The following is a 17,943-nucleotide window of genomic DNA, read 5'->3' on the forward strand; positions in this document are numbered from 1 at the left end:
AACTAGAGGGTAGTCATTGCTGAACAGCAGTGACTGATCCTCCTTTTTCAAGTGAGTTTCTTGTAGTAAGATTATATCTCCTGCCAGTCTTTTGGCTTCCGAAAGAGCAATACGTCTCTTTCGGGGGTTGTTTAAGCCCTTGGTGTTTTGGGATATTATATTAATCGGCATGGTGGTGGTTCAAGGATTTATAATACAAATGAACAGAGTGATAACTTACATATAGTTGAAGCGTCAGTACATCCGTCTTTGGGAACGATCTGGTATGAGAACATATATAACGAGAGATATACATATTATTACATGGTAGTGACAAATGCTTGCAAAACTTGGAGGAGGGGAGGGATAGAGAGGGAGGGGTAAACCGAGGACCCCGGCTTCCAAACATTGTTTGGGGGGACCAGCCACAGTGGAACCCGTGGTGTGAGTCTCTCGCACTCACAGGTTAAATGAACCTGAGGGGGGCGGGCAGTGGCCCAGCGGCTCAGCGCCGCAGTGCTCCTTTTTTTAGGAGCTAAGCTTTCGAAAAGGGAAAACAAAATCACCCCAAAGAGTACGGTGTGGGTTGTGTGTGTGATCTTACACATCAGCGAAATAAAAGCAAGAATGGGGGGCATTGAACGTTATAACTGTTTACATCAACATATCCTTTCTCAATTTTAGAAGCATTAAGTAGGGTTGACTGGCAGCTATAGTTTAGCAGACTCTGCATTCGTAGTCTACAGGGGGAGAGGGATAAATAACATGGGGAAAGTTACCTAAGGCCTCGGTCCCGCTGCGCTCGTTGGCGCGGGCGGCAATGTAGCGAGTTCCCCACCAGCAGGGGAATCCTCGCGAGCCGGTCCCGGTCCCCACTGGCGGCACAGCTGACTACACGCTGTCGCGCGTCAGCCGCTGGAGACACCACAGAATGGTGTTTTCTAGCTTTGACGCGTGACGTGTGTGGCTGTGAGCCAATGGGGAGGGGAGGCTTCGGGAGGAGGGGAGGCTTCGGGAGGAGGAGAGGCTTCGGGGAGTGGGGAGGAGTGTGGAGTGAAAGCAGGTGAGTGCCTTTCTCTGTGTGTGTGTCTGTGTGTGTGCGTGCCTGTCTGTGTGTGTATGTGTGTGCCCGAGTGCGTGAGTGCCTGCCTCTGTCTGTGTGTGTGTGTGTGTGTGTGTGTGTGTGTGTGTGTGTGTGTGTGTGTGTGTGTGTGTGTGTGTGTGTGTGTATGAGTGCGTGAGTGCCTGCCTGTGTGTGCGCGCGTGTGTGTGTATATGAGTGCGTGAGTGCCTGCCTGTGTGTGCGCGCGTGTGTGTGTGTATGAGTGCGTGAGTGCCTGCCTGTGTGTGCGCGCGTGTGTGTGTATGAGTGCGTGAGTGCCTGCCTGTGTGTGTGTGTGTGTATGTATGTATGAGTGCCTGTGTGTGTGTGTGTGTGTGTGTGTGTATGTATGTATGAGTGCCTGTGTGTGTGTGTGTGTTTAATACTTACCGAAGCTCCAGCTCCAGCCCGAGCCCGTGGAGGGAGGGGGGGGAGAGTAGCGGGTCCCTCCGCTCAAGCCACGCCCCCCCTCCCTGTCAAACCGCCCACCACCCGCCCACCTCCCGCTCCGGCTCCCGCTCCCTACAGACCGCATATCGCGGTCTGTGTATCTCAGCGCACCGCCTGTCAGCAGTGCGGGTGCGCTGACTCTGGGAGCGGGGCCTTAGCCTAAAACGTAACCTTTAATATTTTAGCCTGTAATAAAGAATTGGTAGCTGAACTTTGGGGGACCAATTCTATTATAGACAACATATAGACTTATATTACACATACACTTTTATCTAGAAAACAGTTCCAAACAAACATTGTATATCAGTCCCTTTAAGTGTTCGGGTTAGTTCAAACTGATTATCAAACTTTGAATGACTCGAACTTGTGGGTAACTTGGGAGAACAGTTTCACAATGGAGAAGGAAATAACCTAGATTTTGGGACTAGTACGTTCTAGAAACTAGAAAACTCGGTAGCTTCTTGATGTGCAGGTGGTCGTTGTGGCTTGCTCGAGTTGGTCGATGTGTTCCAGGTACCGCAACCGTTGGTTAGTTTTTAGGTAGGTTACTGGAGTGGGCCATGTCTCGATTAGTACCTTAAGTCCAGACCACGCTTTGGCTTGTCTGCCATCTTAACTGAGTGTTAAGTAAGTATCCAGCTCTAGTTCTTCAAGTGGGTTGGGTCTTTGCTCAGCCAGATGTTGGTGTTTTCACCCATGCCTGGCGTTGTGCCTTGGGTGAATGACGAGGCCTTTGAGAGGCCTCCGGATCCTCTGGTTCGAGTAAGCCCAATGATCGTAGTTTTTCCTCACCTTCTTCTGGTGAGAGTAGAATGTACATCGTCTCTTGATAAGTGAACAATATTTTGCACGGGAAACCCCAGCGATAGCGGATTTTATTGTTCCGCAGTGAGTTGGTGATCTGCGCGAACATTCTCCGCTTGTTTAGCGTGGTTTGAGCCAAGTCCGGGAAGATGAGGAGTGGAACGTTATCCTGCTCTATCTTTGGGGTGGTTCTAGCGGCTCTCAATATTTCCTCTTTAATACGGAAATAGTGTAGGCGTGTGATTACGTCTCGTGGCTTTGCTGGATCTAGGCCTTTCGGTCTAGGAAGCCTATGGGCTCTGTCCATCTGAAGTTTTTCATCCGATGTTTCGGGTAACAGGGACATGAAAAGCCGAGTGAGATATGCGTCCAATTGGGCGTTGTCCACTTCTTCCGGGATACCTCTGATCCGCAGGTTATTGCATCTTGACCGGTTCTCCGTATCTTCCAGTTTATCGAAAATCGTTTTGACTTGAGTTTTTAATTCCTCGATATCTTGCGCTTGCGTCTCCTGTGCAAGGGCGGTGTTATCCACCTTCTCCTCCAAGTCCACAATGCGGTCTCCCATGGACACAATCTCCTCTCTGATGCTGCGGCGGAAGCTCTGCATCTCAGAGTGGAAAGAGCTTTTTAGTTCTTGTACAAACACCATCATTTGTTTGCGGGTAAGTGGAGCGTCCGGCTCTTCTTCAGAGTCTAGATCTGAGTCTGCGTCTCCGCCTGCGGTAGACGCTTCTTGATCTTTGGTATTTTGTTTTTTAAAGAAAAGGGATGCCTGACGCCGGGCCGCCGGTTTTTTTTGTTTAGTGGATGGCATGTTTGTTGTTTTTACTTGGCTCTATTCAAAGCCAAAAACTTACTAAGTATATTTAGGTGATGTAGAAAAAAAAAAAAAATTTAAGTTGGAATAAGCCCCCTCATTCCTATGGAGTCCTGATCACACACATTGGTACCAGTTCCATGATTGCTTTTAGTTGAGCCTTTGTTCCTTGGCACCAGTGGGAGGTTTATAGAAGATGTTGAGGCTCACAATAAGGGTAAGTTGTAGGGGAGGGAGAGTGAGTGGTTTTCATTAGCACTTTCAGATCTTTTGAGTGCTGTGGGTGGACCAAGATGGCTGCCGGCCACCTCTCAGCACTGTTTGTGCAGGCTGAGTGGACCAAGATGGCCACCGGCCACACCTCATCAGGGCTGCACCGAACGGTGAGTCTGTTTCCCTTTGATCACCCCCCTCCCAATGACCTCACAGGGCCCCGGAGCCACACGGGAAGGTACCTGCTCCGGTCAAGCTCGCCTCCGGTCGGCAGCCGTCAGATCACGGGCGCGTGGGGATGGTTGTGTGAGGGGGTGGGGGCGGCGACCCCCCCCCCCCACTGTGCTGCAGCAGCGCACCTCTGGCCGGCAAGGTAAGTCGCGGTGGTGGTCGGGAGAGGGCTATGGTGAGTCCCTGCATTTTGATTGCGGGGTTCCCCCCTACCACCTCCTCCTTTGTGGGGCTCTGAGATCGGTGGTTTACCTCTGCCACGCGATCCCGGCGGCCATCTTGGATCTCCCAGGAGGCAAAGGGGGGACCCGTGGGCGGTTGAATTTCTCCCGATTTCTCCTGATTATCACAGTTGGGGCAGTCCAGAAACCCCTCCGTCTGTTTCCTGGATCCGTGAGTGGCCTTTTTTTATTTTTTATCCCCGATTTTTAAGGGGTTTTCTCCGGCTCTTGTGTTGTTTTTTTGGGAGAGCAGAGCGATCTGCGGCTGACTCGCTCAGCCTCCTGGCCACGCCCCACCCATGTTTGTCCATTTTAAAGTTATCATACTTTAAAATAGAATCTATTCTCTTTCCCCACCCCTCTACCCCCCAGATGAATACAGTGTTTACTGCTCCACAATATAATACTCAGTAATTATTATAATTTACCTTGTTCAGATCTTTCTCTACAGCTGGCACTGCGGCTTCAGGAGATTTTGATCTTCCAAAGCCTCTGCAGCATTGATACACGTGTATTAGGATCTGTTCCGGCCTTCTATGATTTTCCAGAAAACGGTACTAGAGCTCTCAGATGCTTACAGCTGCTGACCCTTAATGTCATATTATTCCCGCTAAGCACAAATATGAAAGAAGCTACATTAGAGAAGGACTTTCTTATTTGTAGGGGAAATGGGTACCGCGCACATCAAAAGAAATAATATATATATACACACGTAAGCTTGCTGCACAAACCAGGCACCACCAGCCCAGTGATTTAATTGATCCAAGTAAAAATAAACAAATGAAGAATATATCTCTTAGTAAACAATATTACCCAATAAAAGCATTGACAAATGATGCAACAATGTAGTAAATCCCCTAAAATATGTGGTGTATTAAAAAAAGGTCAACTTTGAATTTGTTACCATTTCATATTACTATCTGACCCTCTGATCTAAAACAGATGATTTGTATTAGGAAAGGTCTTGCATTGTAAGATCCACAATTATGGCTTTTCTGTGTTAATAAATTGGCACAGAAGATTTGATGATGATCTGTAGCTTGTATTCACAACAATCTGATATACATTTTTAAACCGGGTATCGATTATTAAGAACTTTACTGTATTCACTAGAGCTTTTTCACAAGCGATAATTTGGCTTTTACGATGGGTTGGCTTAAATATATGGTTTATTGATTGTCATGTAATTGAAAATACAAATGGCCTTTTGTCTCTAAATTAGATGGCCACCTTTTTCATCAAGCTCTGATCCTGTGCTGAAGCTCAATCGTTCTGTGATACTGTTCCTTTTTACACCTACTCCAGGTTATCGTTATAAGCTTGTTATTAGCTAGGATAGGTTTCTGGAAAACTAGTGCAATAAAATTACTTAATTGACCTGTCTTTTTAATGCGGCTATTCCACCTATTCGTGTCTTTAAACCTTTTTTCTTTTGGGGTGTTTTCTTTTACAGAATCTGAACTAGTGGGATTCTGACTAATTGACTTGTTCCTATTCTGCATAGCGTCCGTTATGGTCTGTTTCCAGGGGACCCTTCCTGGGTACTGGCCAACTCAATACAGATAACGGATCTACTCTACATCCTGCTCCTGTGTCAGAACTGTCACTCCTAGACAGACTATGATCGAGTCCTGTGCAGACCTGCCTGTAGAGCTAGACCCTGGGGCCTCCCTTATGGGGACCTCTGTAGAGTGCCTACCTCTTCTGTGAACCACTGATCATTCACCATGGCCATTTCTTGGGACCCCATCTGAAGGAGCACTGCCTCTAACTAAAATATAACAAATGGCGACTTGTCCTTCCTATATACTCTAGAATATATTTCTTAACTATTTTCACTGAGGCTCCTCCACTCTCACCTCTCCAGGAACCTAATCTCTAGAACCTTCTCCTTCATATATTTCTCCTGAGACGTCCCTATCTCCAGCCAACATTGGGTGTGGCTTGGCATCTGCTGATTTACCCCCTGCCCCATGCAATAGGAAAAGGCATTATCTCTATGTGGGTCCTCACCAGTAACCCCTTAAGGCCATGGTAATCCCATAGGGGAGTTACATATAGCAGTGTTTGCGAAGCGATAATGGGGAAAGACAGGGTTACAGATCTGAGACATACAAATTCACCACAAGTGGCATTTTGTTTACCCACCATAACTGTTTGAAATGTATTTTTATACCCACGTACTAGCTTTGAGTTGCACAGTCAGCAACCAACCTCCCATTGATGAGATCCAAAAGGTCAAAACGGCTATCTGTGAGTTGGTTTACTGGTTATGCACGTCTTTATTTTTAACCCAGGCTGTGGTGAAAAGCTGTGTAAAAGAACAGGCAAAGCTTATAGGGGTCCATGTTAAAACGGTTGAGAATTGGTGACGCACTTTGCATGTCATTACCCAGAAGCCGTTGCTGTGGAAGCACTGTATGCTAAACAATAATGAGGAAAGACCGGGTTGCAGACCTGTCTGAGACCATGTGAATGTGCTCACAAGTAGTATTTTTATTTACTATAGAAAATATGACTGGGTACCTATACACACCTGGAAGTGCTCAATCAGGGTCTTCTGTGGGAGTGCTGGTTGGGAGAAAGCGGGGATCCCTCTGCTTCAGTCACATACTGTAGTTTTGGTGTCTGTTGCGCGCACAGTGAACTGAGGTTATATAACAATTATTTTGAAGTTATTCAACAAACGTGGAAGGGCAGAATGTTTTGGAAGCTGCCTCCTTTCTCCCCACCCTCCCCCTCCTTCTCTGAGAGCTCCAATTGTAATAGTACTGCAGATGCAATGCCTAGTTACAATTCTTGACTTGAATTTGGAGAACAGAGGTTGAAACTCCGTGCCATCTTTTCGTGATGATGAGATGGGGCATATGTATCAAGGCAAAAGTGGTGCAATTCTGGGGGGAAAAACATTGCGCCCGTTGTATCGAATAAAAAAATCCTATTGATTTTTAAATGGGATATTTATTGTATGTGTAGCCCTTTTTTCTGAACCCCTGAACAAAGGAACTACTAATGCTGTGTTTTACCTGTGGCTCCAGGAGATCTGAGCCTCCGCTAGCTGGGAGCCTGGGGAAACCCTTACCATTTACCTGGTGCAGCGCCTCCACTTACCCAGGATCCCCGTTATGAAAGATAGCCCTGGGTAAGAAATACAATAACACACGTATGCGATGGAAACAATAACTAACACTTTACTAGAGAACATATAACACATTACATAACATCATGCTCTATCCGCATCACCTTAACCGTATCACCTCGGGCCCAATGTCTGGTGTTCCCACCCAGTGTCCTGTAATCCCCCACACCCAATGTCCCGTACTCCTACGGAGGTCGTGGGTGACTGCGCAGTCACTAAATTATCTGTTAGGCCTGTTGGTGCACTTATGTGTAGAAATACATTCCGAGCACTCCGATGCTCGGGCCTGCAACACTCTTCTAAAAGGGTCAGACGTGCGATGCATCCGTCTGATCCTATCCAGGTACTTCTCCAGGAACCCCAACGAGGGTCCCACCGCTTCACGGGAACACAACCGTCTCTCGGTAACACCACCGTCGCACGGGAACAGCAACCGCCGCTATCCCTATCTATCCCTAACTAACCCTAAAGTGACAGGAACCCTAACCTAGGGCCTGTCCCTGATGAACCGCAACCTGGGGTGGCTTGGGGAAAACTCCTAGGGCCTGCGAAGTAATACCCTGCCCCACTCCCCTAGCTACCCACGTCCCTAATCCTCCCTGTAACTCACTAACACTAGGTACTAACTACCAGAGCGCCTGCAGCAGACACACAGCTCTCACCGTCAGCCTGCAGACGTTCGCACACGCTGCACACACTGCTCCCAGCACATGCAGCAACAACACACAGAACGATACACACACCATCCACTGGAACCCGCAGCAAATACCCACTGCTCGCACTCTGTGCCTATTTGCCAGTGCGCACAGCACTACCCGCTGTGACACTGCCAAACCTGCACCTTACACACCTAAGGGTGACCTCCCTATCTAGGGCCGTCCCTCTTCTGTTACCCCCTGCCCTTACCGGGAATTGGGGCCTGCCTGGGGACCTAAGGAGAACCCTTACCTGGTGCAGGAGCCACTCGCTCCCTACACCCTTCCTACTCCTTCCTCTGCCTCTTCCTGACTGCCTTGCAAAAGCCCGCGAACTGTATCTATTCTTTTCCCGGGCTGAGAGTCCTCCAGCCCTATTGGCCGCTATGAGGCACCTGGTGCCTATCTCCCTATGCCTCCTGGGAGTTGTAGTTCCCAGGAGGCTGCTATACCATTGGGGCCGCGTGCGCGCCTCTCCCGCGCATGCGCGAACGCCTAATGGCCGCCGCAACCTCTCTCTCCCCTTTCCTGCCCTCACGCGATCTCTCCCTAGCGCTGGGGCCCTGCGCATGCGCAAAGCATCGCACAATGGCGGCGCCCTCTCCTCCAGCCGCCGGGCCTCTAGCAACGCGATCGCGGCCTTAGCGACGGCCCGATCGCGTCCCCGGCAACCGGCCAAAGGTAGGGAAAGCCGCGCTGCTCCCTGCACTGGCCCCCACCCTCGCGAAGAGCCGGCGGGTCCGTCGCAGCCTCCGGCGGCACCCGCTACCGCACAGCACTCGCGAAGGGGGGCCAGGAAGCTTAAATTTACCTCGGGGCTACATATGTATGGCCCCAGAATTGCACCACTGTACATCTGGTAGGGAGGATAAATATTGTGTAAGCCAGGCCTGACAAACTCCAGTCCTTGAGGGCCGCAAACACACTGTAAGCCCTTTAGATACAGACGAACTGAGCATGTGTTGCTATGGTTTTGTGTAGACTTTCCAGTAAGGGCTGGTCTGGTGATAGCCAGTGTAGCATAATTGTCTTTCTTGCTGCTAGGAGTATAATGTCCATTGGTCTTGTTACAGTTTTACCAATTCGTCTGCCCCACACCCAATTCTCTATGTTGGCGAATATCATTGGGATTGGGTCCTTGACCCACGTAATTTTACATTTTAGCTTTATGTATCCTAGCACTAGATCCCAGTATTGTTATGTGTTTGTCACGGTGAGATTATGGCAGGCTGTATAGTCACACATAAATATATATAACAGATGATATATATTTATCACTGGGTCTGAACTGGGACAAGTCTTAGATATAATAAAGTATATTTATTCCTTTGGATAGGTGAACACACGAATAATACAGTAACAAACAAGAAGTACACTTACTTTGGGGTTGGGGAATGAGAAGTATGGAGCATAGCAATTCTCTCGCAATCAGGTAGCATTCAGATGATAAATTGAAGACAAAGGATACAGGGTGGACATCAGTTTATAAACCTTTTGTGCCCTATCCTTAACCTTGAGTACCGTGGATTGGTTTTCAATTAACTCCAGCCAGTGGTTAACGTGGGAACACTTTTTGACCCATGCCCCCCGGCTAGTTGGCATATGCGCAGTAGAGCTCTGGGGTCCCATTTCTATAACCCCTCCTCTATATCAGGAATGCCAGCTAGTCTACCAAATGGAGTACCTGGCAGGAAATCCTTTGTTGAGAGGTGTGAAATGGAACACTTGAAGACTGCTCTGGTTTGAGTAGTCTACACCCTCATGCAAACAGTGGAGGTGACAAAATCCTTTGAAACATACTCAGGCCCTAGACATTGGGTCGCCTTTCTGGCCATCTGCTACCCTGGTATGCAAAGGAATTTCCTCTGAGTTTTACCCATAACTCGGAATACAGTATGTTGGATAAAACATGAACATATTAAAATATCCGGTTCCTTTGGGTCCAGCAGGTCCAAACTTCACAGTTCTCAATGCCGGAACTGGGACACCCTATAGTCCAATTTGCGACCTGCTACGACCTGGGAAACCGGAGATACACAAATACACTTAAAATCGTTTTACATTTTAATACATAAATCTCCGCTGTAAATTAAATCACGGTTTTTCACTAAATCCCCATTGAAAACAACGGGCTTCGCCGCCATAGACTTTCAATGGCAAACCGCCGCCGTTGGCGGCTATTGGAGTCCCCGCCATAGACTTTCAAAGGGCTATACGCCGTTGAAGTCAATGGGAGTTCTCCGCTGTAGCCGGTCAATGGGGTTTGGCCGCCATTGGAGTCTATGGGAAAAATCCCGAACTTTCAAGGGGGTCCATACTCCGTCGGGTTGGTCCAAGAAGGTCAATGATGGTTCTGCAGCGATGCCGGAGCAGTGTCTACAGACACCCCAAACCCTGACTCTCTGGACCCTCCGGAACCGGAGCTATGGAATACCAAAATTCAGCATTTGACACTTAGCCGTTTTCCTGAGCTGTTTCTGCCGCCGCCATTGGAACCTATGGCGCGGCCCGCTCTTCTCGGTTCGACCCTTATCGGTTGTCCAGGATACGGGGACCCGGTTGTGGTCGAGTGGGGGGAGGTCTAGGAACTAGGGACAGAAAGAATTTTATTCCTAGGGGCCCTAGAACTGTTTATTCCCACGCCACTTGTCGTTGAACTTGACTTGTAAGTGATCAAAGCTCTCCTATTGAAAATGTATCCGCTTTGCGGTTAAGCGGTTTGGACGGCAGCCAACTCGTTCCTGGAAAGGTCTTTCGAGGATTTCTCCATTGAAGTTAATGAGCCCATAGACTTTCAATGGGAAACCTCCGCTCTCCCTCTCGGACGCCATCTGCTGGTCTTCTCAGGAACCGGACTCCACAGCAAGATTCACCATTAAAAAGCATTGAGCCCTAATGGCGGCCTATGGGAACCTGCAAAATGGTGCCTGAAAAGGCGGGAAAATTACACAAAGGGCTATAATCACTATACCACTATTAACCCTTGTGCTTCCGGATGGATCCCAGTGTGTGTGTGCTGCAGACCAGATGTTACAATAAAACAGGGGAAACGGGAATACACATGTACATGTCATTACAGGGGTTAAATCACCGTTCTGGGTCTTAGCCCATTTAACCCTTTGACTCCCTGGTGAGGTCAGGGGATGGCCAAATGGGGTGTAACCCCTTTAATCCCGGGCCACACCCTTTCTCCCTCTACAGTGTTCACGTGTCCATAGACAATGTTTGAGATCAGCCTTTGTTTCCTTACATTTTGGGCATTTTGTCGTATCCTCAGTCCTTGTTATTTGTCGTGTGAATGCATTATATGCCCTATGTGTAATTTTGAACTGCATCTCCCTTCAGGATTTTGATGGTATTATTCTGTGGATTCTCAGATTTGCCTTTTATCAGTTGTTACATGTTTTGTATCTCCTGGAAATCCAATTTCCAAGCCCTAAGAGTATTGGCGTGTGTATTTTCCAAGTCCTGATCTCCTACAGATCCATACAGTTCTGATAGTGAGTATTTTTTTTTGCCTATCTGGGTTATCCATTTTGTTTTGCAATATGTCTATTGTATAGTTGATTTTTTATTGCAGCAGCTGATGATCTGTGTGTATGAAAAGGAGCGTATCAAGTTTTGGAGGATGTCCCAGTTTTATGCGAATTCCTGGAATTTCATAGATTCCTCTTTTATCCCTGTTGATCAGATCTTCCAAACGTGATGCCTTTCTCTTTCCATAGTTGGAATGAGGATTATGTGGACCAAGGTATGACTTTTGTGTTCTCTTGAATTGGAATGTATCGTGAGACTGTGTGGGATAGTTTTAAGCTTTTTCCTGACAGTTTTCCAAGTGACTATAGTGTCTTTGAACAGAATGTTGTTCCTTTTGGGTTTGTTGAACCTTGCTCCACCATGTATGTATTGGTTCTCTCAGAGAGAATCCTGGTAGAAATGCTTTTTCTATTTCCAAGGTTGAATAATAATTTGTGTCTTGAACCCAGTCCCCCACATGTCTCATTATACAAACTATGTTATAGTTCCTAATGTTTGGTAAGTTAATACCTCCCCTTTTTCTTGGTAGTTGTAGTTTTTTGTAAGCTATCCTACTTCTCTTGGCGTTCCATAAATTTTTTGTCATCACTCTGCGGATTTCGTTGACGTCTGTGTGCCTCAACAGCAAGGGAAGGGTTTGCATGGGATACAGCAGTCTGGCACATATCATTTTGATTACATTTGCTCTGCCGAAGAGCGACAGTGGTAGGCCCATCCAATTGTTTCATTCCTCTACTACTTTTTTTTATTATTGGCTTGAAGTTGGTGTCATACAATCTGGACTGATTAGCCTTCAGTAATATCCCTAGATATCTCATAGGCTTTCTTGTGATTTTTTTATTGGTAGAATATAAGCCCCTTGTTTTTGGGGTGGTTAGTAGTTATGTTTGAATGCTTTTAAAAAAAAAATGTTATGGTGCCTCGGCTTTGTTCAGGAGTGTTGTGGTGCTAGCGGTGCATCATGCACCCCTGTTTTTTGTCTACCCTATGTTTTCAGATGTCTCCCAATTTCTGACATTAAGCAACCCGTACGCTTGACCCTCTTTGGAGACCCAAGTAACTGTTTTGTACTGCCTTGTACATGGTGGCGGTTGTTTCTCCAGTTAGGATTTTCCTTTTAAAAATTATTATTATTTTTCTTAATTCTTCCCCCTCCTGTCGAACAAATATATCTTCTCTCCTGCTTCCACCAGCAGTCTCTGACATTGTTTTCTATTGCAGCTCGGTCCTGCATCACAATGACTACACTAATAATAATCTCCCATAATGCAAATGGGTTTAACAGTCCCAATAAACGACTATTGGCCTTTTCTAACTATAAAAGGGGAGCAACAGACATGGTGTTCCTGCAGGAAACACATTTCTGCAAAAGGTTAGCTCCTTCATACTGTTGTTAAAATTACCCTCAAGTATTTATATCCTCAGCCAAGGTAAAAAAAAAAAGTCTCTTTTCTTAAAAGTGTTAACTTCCCCTTCCAACCAGATTGGTTCTTATCTGTTAAAGATGGCAGATATCTGTTTTTGGTGGTCACACTAGCGACCGTCTACGCCCCAAATCAATCTTGGGCACCCTTTTTCGGAACATGTCCTAGAGGCACTCCACAATATTAGAAAGGAACTTCTGATAGTAGGAGGTGACATCAATGAAGCCAGAAACCCTAAAATGAATAGGTCCGGGAATAAGGATGTGGGCACTAAACACCCAGCTTTACAGGGGATTCTGATGACATTTTTCATGGCTATACAGGTCCTGGATGTCTGGTAGAACCTGCACCCTGCAGGTCGAGACTATAGCCTTTTCTCAAACCCATATGGGTTGTATTGATATGTTCAGGGTTGAAGCGTGGGCAATCTATCGGATCTGAGGCCGCTATCCACAATATAACATGGTTGGATCATTCGATGATCAGCATATCTATCCAGAATTTGACCCCGCAGAACTCCTTCCATCAATGGAGTCTGAATCTTTGTGTGTTCCCGAGGTTATCAATCAACTTGAGGAAGAGCTTAAGTTCTAAACAAATCTCCCTCAAGACACCTTATATGCAGTAGTATGAGAATCTCATAAGGCATACATGAGGCCAGTTCATCAGAGTGGTTTCATTTGGGGGTAAAAAACACTAAAAATAATTAAGGAACTATCTGAAGTTGGCTAGTGTAGAAGTGCTACATAAGGTAGCCCTCTCCTTCCTCAAAAGATAACCTGGTCAAAATAATCAGTGAGAGGCAAACTTAATTTGTCAAATAAGGCCAAACCATGAGACGGACAGGGCAAAAGTATTATAAGAGGGGCAATAAAGCCTGTACGATACTAGTTAGAAGACTCTGAAAACATAAACAGAGCCAACCGCATACAAGCAATTTGTCCTAACGGAGGAACATTTTCGCATGACCCAGCAATAATCGTGGAGGAGTTTAAAGCTTTTTACTAAAAACTATACAGAGGCAGCAACAGCGATCAACTCGAGGAAACGTTAATCTGAAAGAAAGCAATCTCCCAAGATTAAAACCAGACCAATTAAGTCTTCTGAATCAATAGCAGATGGGATAAAAGATTTTAAAGAGCAAGAAGGCCCTGGGGCATGATGGCTTCCCCAATATTAACTATAAGAAGTTTGCCTGATACTTGGTGCCCCATCTGGCAGTTGTGTTCAATAACTTTGACAGGCACACTAATTGCAACGTCTGTCATCGGCCAATATTGTGGTGATCCATAAAAATGGCAAAGATTCCACTAATCAAGCTATCGCCCAATTTTCTTAATCCACACCGACGTAAAATCTTGGCCAGCTGCCTCAATACATTTTTGACACAATCGTTCCATCCAGACCCAGGAGGGCTTATTACCAGCAAACAAGCCTCTGATAATGTTGGATGTATAGTTGACCTAGTCCATAGAGAGAATAAGACCTCTACACTTCTCTCTCTCGACGCTGAAAAGCACTTCGACTATTTAGATTGGAGCGTCTTGCTCCAAGTCCTTACACATATTGGATTTTCAGGTCCAATCATCAACACGATTAGGGGTCTATACCATTCTCCCTCAGTTAAGATCAGATGTGCCAGACAGATTTCCATTCTCTTAAACATCTCTAGAGGCACTAGACAGGGATGCCCCCTCTCGCCACTGCTATTTGCATTGTCTATCGAGCCCCTGGCTGCTGCCAGAAGAACCAACATCGAAGATATTGGGATTTGAATAGGCAATACAGACTACTGTTTCTGACGATATGCCTTTTCACTATCACTAGACCCCTAGCATCTCTGCCTTACCTATTTCATGAACTTGAACGATTTGATCGATCTCCGGGTTCAAGATGAACCATCTAAAATCACAAGCCTTAGATGTCAATCTACTGCAAGAGGTTTCCAAATGTTTTTAAAACAACATTTTTATTTCTCTTGGCAGCAGTCCTCGCTCCCTTACCTAGGAGTGAACATATCCAGAACCTACTGTATGACACCTCTTTACAGCTCGAACCATCCTAAAATTACCAAAGGCCTAATAAAGGACTTGGAAACCTGGAGCAAATATTATATTTCCTGGATTGGTAATATATCCGTCAAAATTAACCTTGTCCCCTGTATTATGTACCTATTTCACACACCTCCCATTGCTGTCCCGTTTGGAGATCTTTTAAGATCCCAATCATACATTTTCTGTTTTATATGGGAAAAGAGTTCAACGTTTCACTTTATGTAAGCCCTCAGAGCAGAGGCGGGGGGGGGGGGGGGAGTTTGTCCGTCCCTCCCCATCCTGTCCGACGATTATCGAGCCTCCCAACTCGACCAACTCCTATGGAATTCCCACAGAAGATCAAACGGATGGGTGGATATTGAGCACTCGGAGACCCAACCAGCTAACGTTGCCTCATTGTTATGGCTGCCAAGAACTAACAGGCTCCCAAATACCAGTTCACACCCAGTTCTGAAACACTGGATAGCTTTGTGGGATCGTCTTAAGCTTTCATTTGGCCTCTCCACCAGAAATTCGGGCAGGTTCCCATTTTTTTTGACAACCATGGTCTTCAAGAGCAAACTTTTCAGGTCTGGCAATGAGTAGCTATAACAAGAGTAAAAGACTTTGTAGAGGGCATGTATCATAGAATTCGCAGATCTACAAAGCAAAAAGAAACTTTTAAATGCTTTAGATAACTGCAATTGAAACATTTCACAGATCAAAAGCATAATGCTCAACAACCTTCCTTTTACCCCGGGTTTTGAAGACCTCTTTTGTCTCAGGTTATCTAGAGAAGGACCTAATTTCTGCCTACCAGATGCTGCTATGCCCAAATATTAGTAGTAAAAGCTCCTATATGCTGAAATGGAAAGAACTGGGGGAGACTTTGGATGATTTAGGTATAGGGGGGCTTTTTTGGATGGTGGAAGCTAGGAGCTCCATTTGCACGACTACACATGAGAATGTGTATAAAATCCTGTACTGATGGTATATGACCCCGGTTAGGATTCATACCGTTGGCACCCTAAACTCCACATGCTGCTTTTGAGGTTGCGGCCAGAATGGATCCTTGTCACACATCTGGTAGTCTTGTCCCCATATGGGCCCGTTTTGGACACAGATATTCCCTCATTCCTTATTGGGCCTCTCACTGAAACCTGAGCCATGGTTGGCACTACTGACAAGACCAGGAGTCAGCAACCTGTGGCTCCCGAGCCACATGCGGCTCTTACTGCTCCTACTTGCGCCTCCGATCCCCAGCTGCTGCCTGGGAGGAGAGCAGAGTAGTGGTCTAGCAGAAGCAGCAGCAGAGAAGGATGGGGCGGAGTCAGCAGCAGAGGAGATAATTTGCCTGGCAGCGGAGGGTGGTGGCGGGGTCAGCAGCAGAGGAGCCTTTTGGCAAGACCCTGAAGCAGTTGGTACTTGTGTCTTCTACCAGTGCCAAAGATGGACTCCCCCCTGCTCCACTGACAGGTAGGGTCTGGAGGGACATAGTGCTGGACGAGCTAGTCACAGTGCTGGGCGAGCTGGTCACAGACCTGGGGGAGAGAGAGACATAGACAAACATACACTGACTGGGGAGGAAGCGAGAGACACACACTGAATGAGCCCCCCCCCTGCCGCAACCACTACCAGGGTAGTGAGTGTGAGAGAGTGGTGTGTGTGTGAGAGAGTGGTGTGTGTGTGAGAGAGTGGTGTGTGTGTGTGAGAGAGTGGTGTGTGTGTGAGAGAGTGGTGTGTGTGTGAGAGAGTGGTGTGAGTGTGAGAGAGTGGTGTGAGTGAGAGAGTGGTGTGAGTGTGAGAGAGAGGTGTGAGTGTGAGAGAGAGGTGTGAGTGTGAGAGAGAGGTGTGAGTGTGAGAGAGAGGTGTGAGTGTGAGAGAGAGGTGTGAGTGTGAGAGAGTGGTGTGAGTGTGAGAGAGTGGTGTGAGTGTGAGAGAGTGGTGTGAGTGTGAGAGAGTGGTGTGAGTGTGAGAGAGTGGTGTGCGTGTGTGAGAGAGTGGTGTGCGTGTGTGAGAGAGTGGTGTGCGTGTGTGAGAGAGTGGTGTGCGTGTGTGAGAGAGTGGTGTGCGTGTGTGAGAGAGTGGTGTGCGTGTGTGAGAGAGTGGTGTGCGTGTGTGAGAGAGTGGTGTGCGTGTGTGAGAGAGTGGTGTGCGTGTGTGAGAGAGTGGTGTGCGTGTGTGAGAGAGTGGTGTGCGTGTGTGAGAGAGTGGTGTGCGTGTGTGAGAGAGTGGTGTGCGTGTGTGAGAGAGTGGTGTGCGTGTGTGAGAGAGTGGTGTGCGTGTGTGAGAGAGTGGTGTGCGTGTGTGAGAGAGTGGTGTGCGTGTGTGAGAGAGTGGTGTGCGTGTGTGAGAGAGTGGTGTGCGTGTGTGAGAGAGTGGTGTGCGTGTGTGAGAGAGTGGTGTGCGTGTGTGAGAGAGTGGTGTGCGTGTGTGAGAGAGTGGTGTGCGTGTGTGAGAGAGTGGTGTGCGTGTGTGAGAGAGTGGTGTGCGTGTGTGAGAGAGTGGTGTGCGTGTGTGAGAGAGTGGTGTGTGTGTGTGTGTGTGTGTGTGTTTATTTGTAAATGACACTGTTTTTGCACAGAAAAATAATGAAAAAAAACTAAGTAAAGGGACTCATTGTGAGATGTATTTTATTCCCCCCACATACTTTGTCGTATGTTAATGCTTATACAGTATAAACCCATTAGTGTGTGTGTGTACAGTATATGTTTGTGGGGGGTAACATTCATGCATGTGTTGCGGCTCTCATAATATTTTGGAGAACGACATTTTTTATAAAATGGCTCTTCCTTGAGAGGTTGCAGACCCCTGGGGTAGACCAATCAAAGATTTGCCCAGAAATTAAAAACTCATAGGTCATTGGCACGGGAGACTAGAACTTTTCACAACATGAACACGATCACCAGACAGGACACCGTACTAGAATAAACGAAAGTTTATTCTGGCAAGTCAGCAAACATACAAATAACACAGTCGCAGTGTAAGACTCGTTAACTGGGGCATAAAGGGGAAGAATCTAGCCTCAACTAGGTGTAGGAGCTTACTTCGGTAGGCTTTCCCTGAACAGCTTCTCCATTTTCTCAGTGCTATTCAACAAGTAGCACTTTCGAATAGCCCGCCAGTCGTGATGTCACAGTCTCCATCCACACTCCAGGATCAACTCTTGGATTCACTCCAAGAACATCAGCCGTGCCCCTTACATAGGCATCTTTTACATGGAGCAGAGGCCGCCAACCACTCAGAGCACAGATCGTGACGGTGCAGCCAATCGGAGGACGAAGGCTCGTCTGGC

General features: G+C 46.9%; 1 protein-coding gene across 1 annotated transcript in view; it reads left to right on the forward strand.

The window, feature by feature from the left end:
• Positions 1-17,943, forward strand: part of SPATS2 (spermatogenesis associated serine rich 2) — a 129,557-nt gene that overhangs the window by 20,213 nt on the left and 91,401 nt on the right. The gene's annotated exons all lie outside the window — the stretch shown is intronic.

The sequence above is a fragment of the Ascaphus truei genome, chromosome 3 (assembly GCF_040206685.1).
Source record: "Ascaphus truei isolate aAscTru1 chromosome 3, aAscTru1.hap1, whole genome shotgun sequence".
Taxonomy (NCBI): Eukaryota; Metazoa; Chordata; class Amphibia; order Anura; family Ascaphidae; genus Ascaphus; species Ascaphus truei.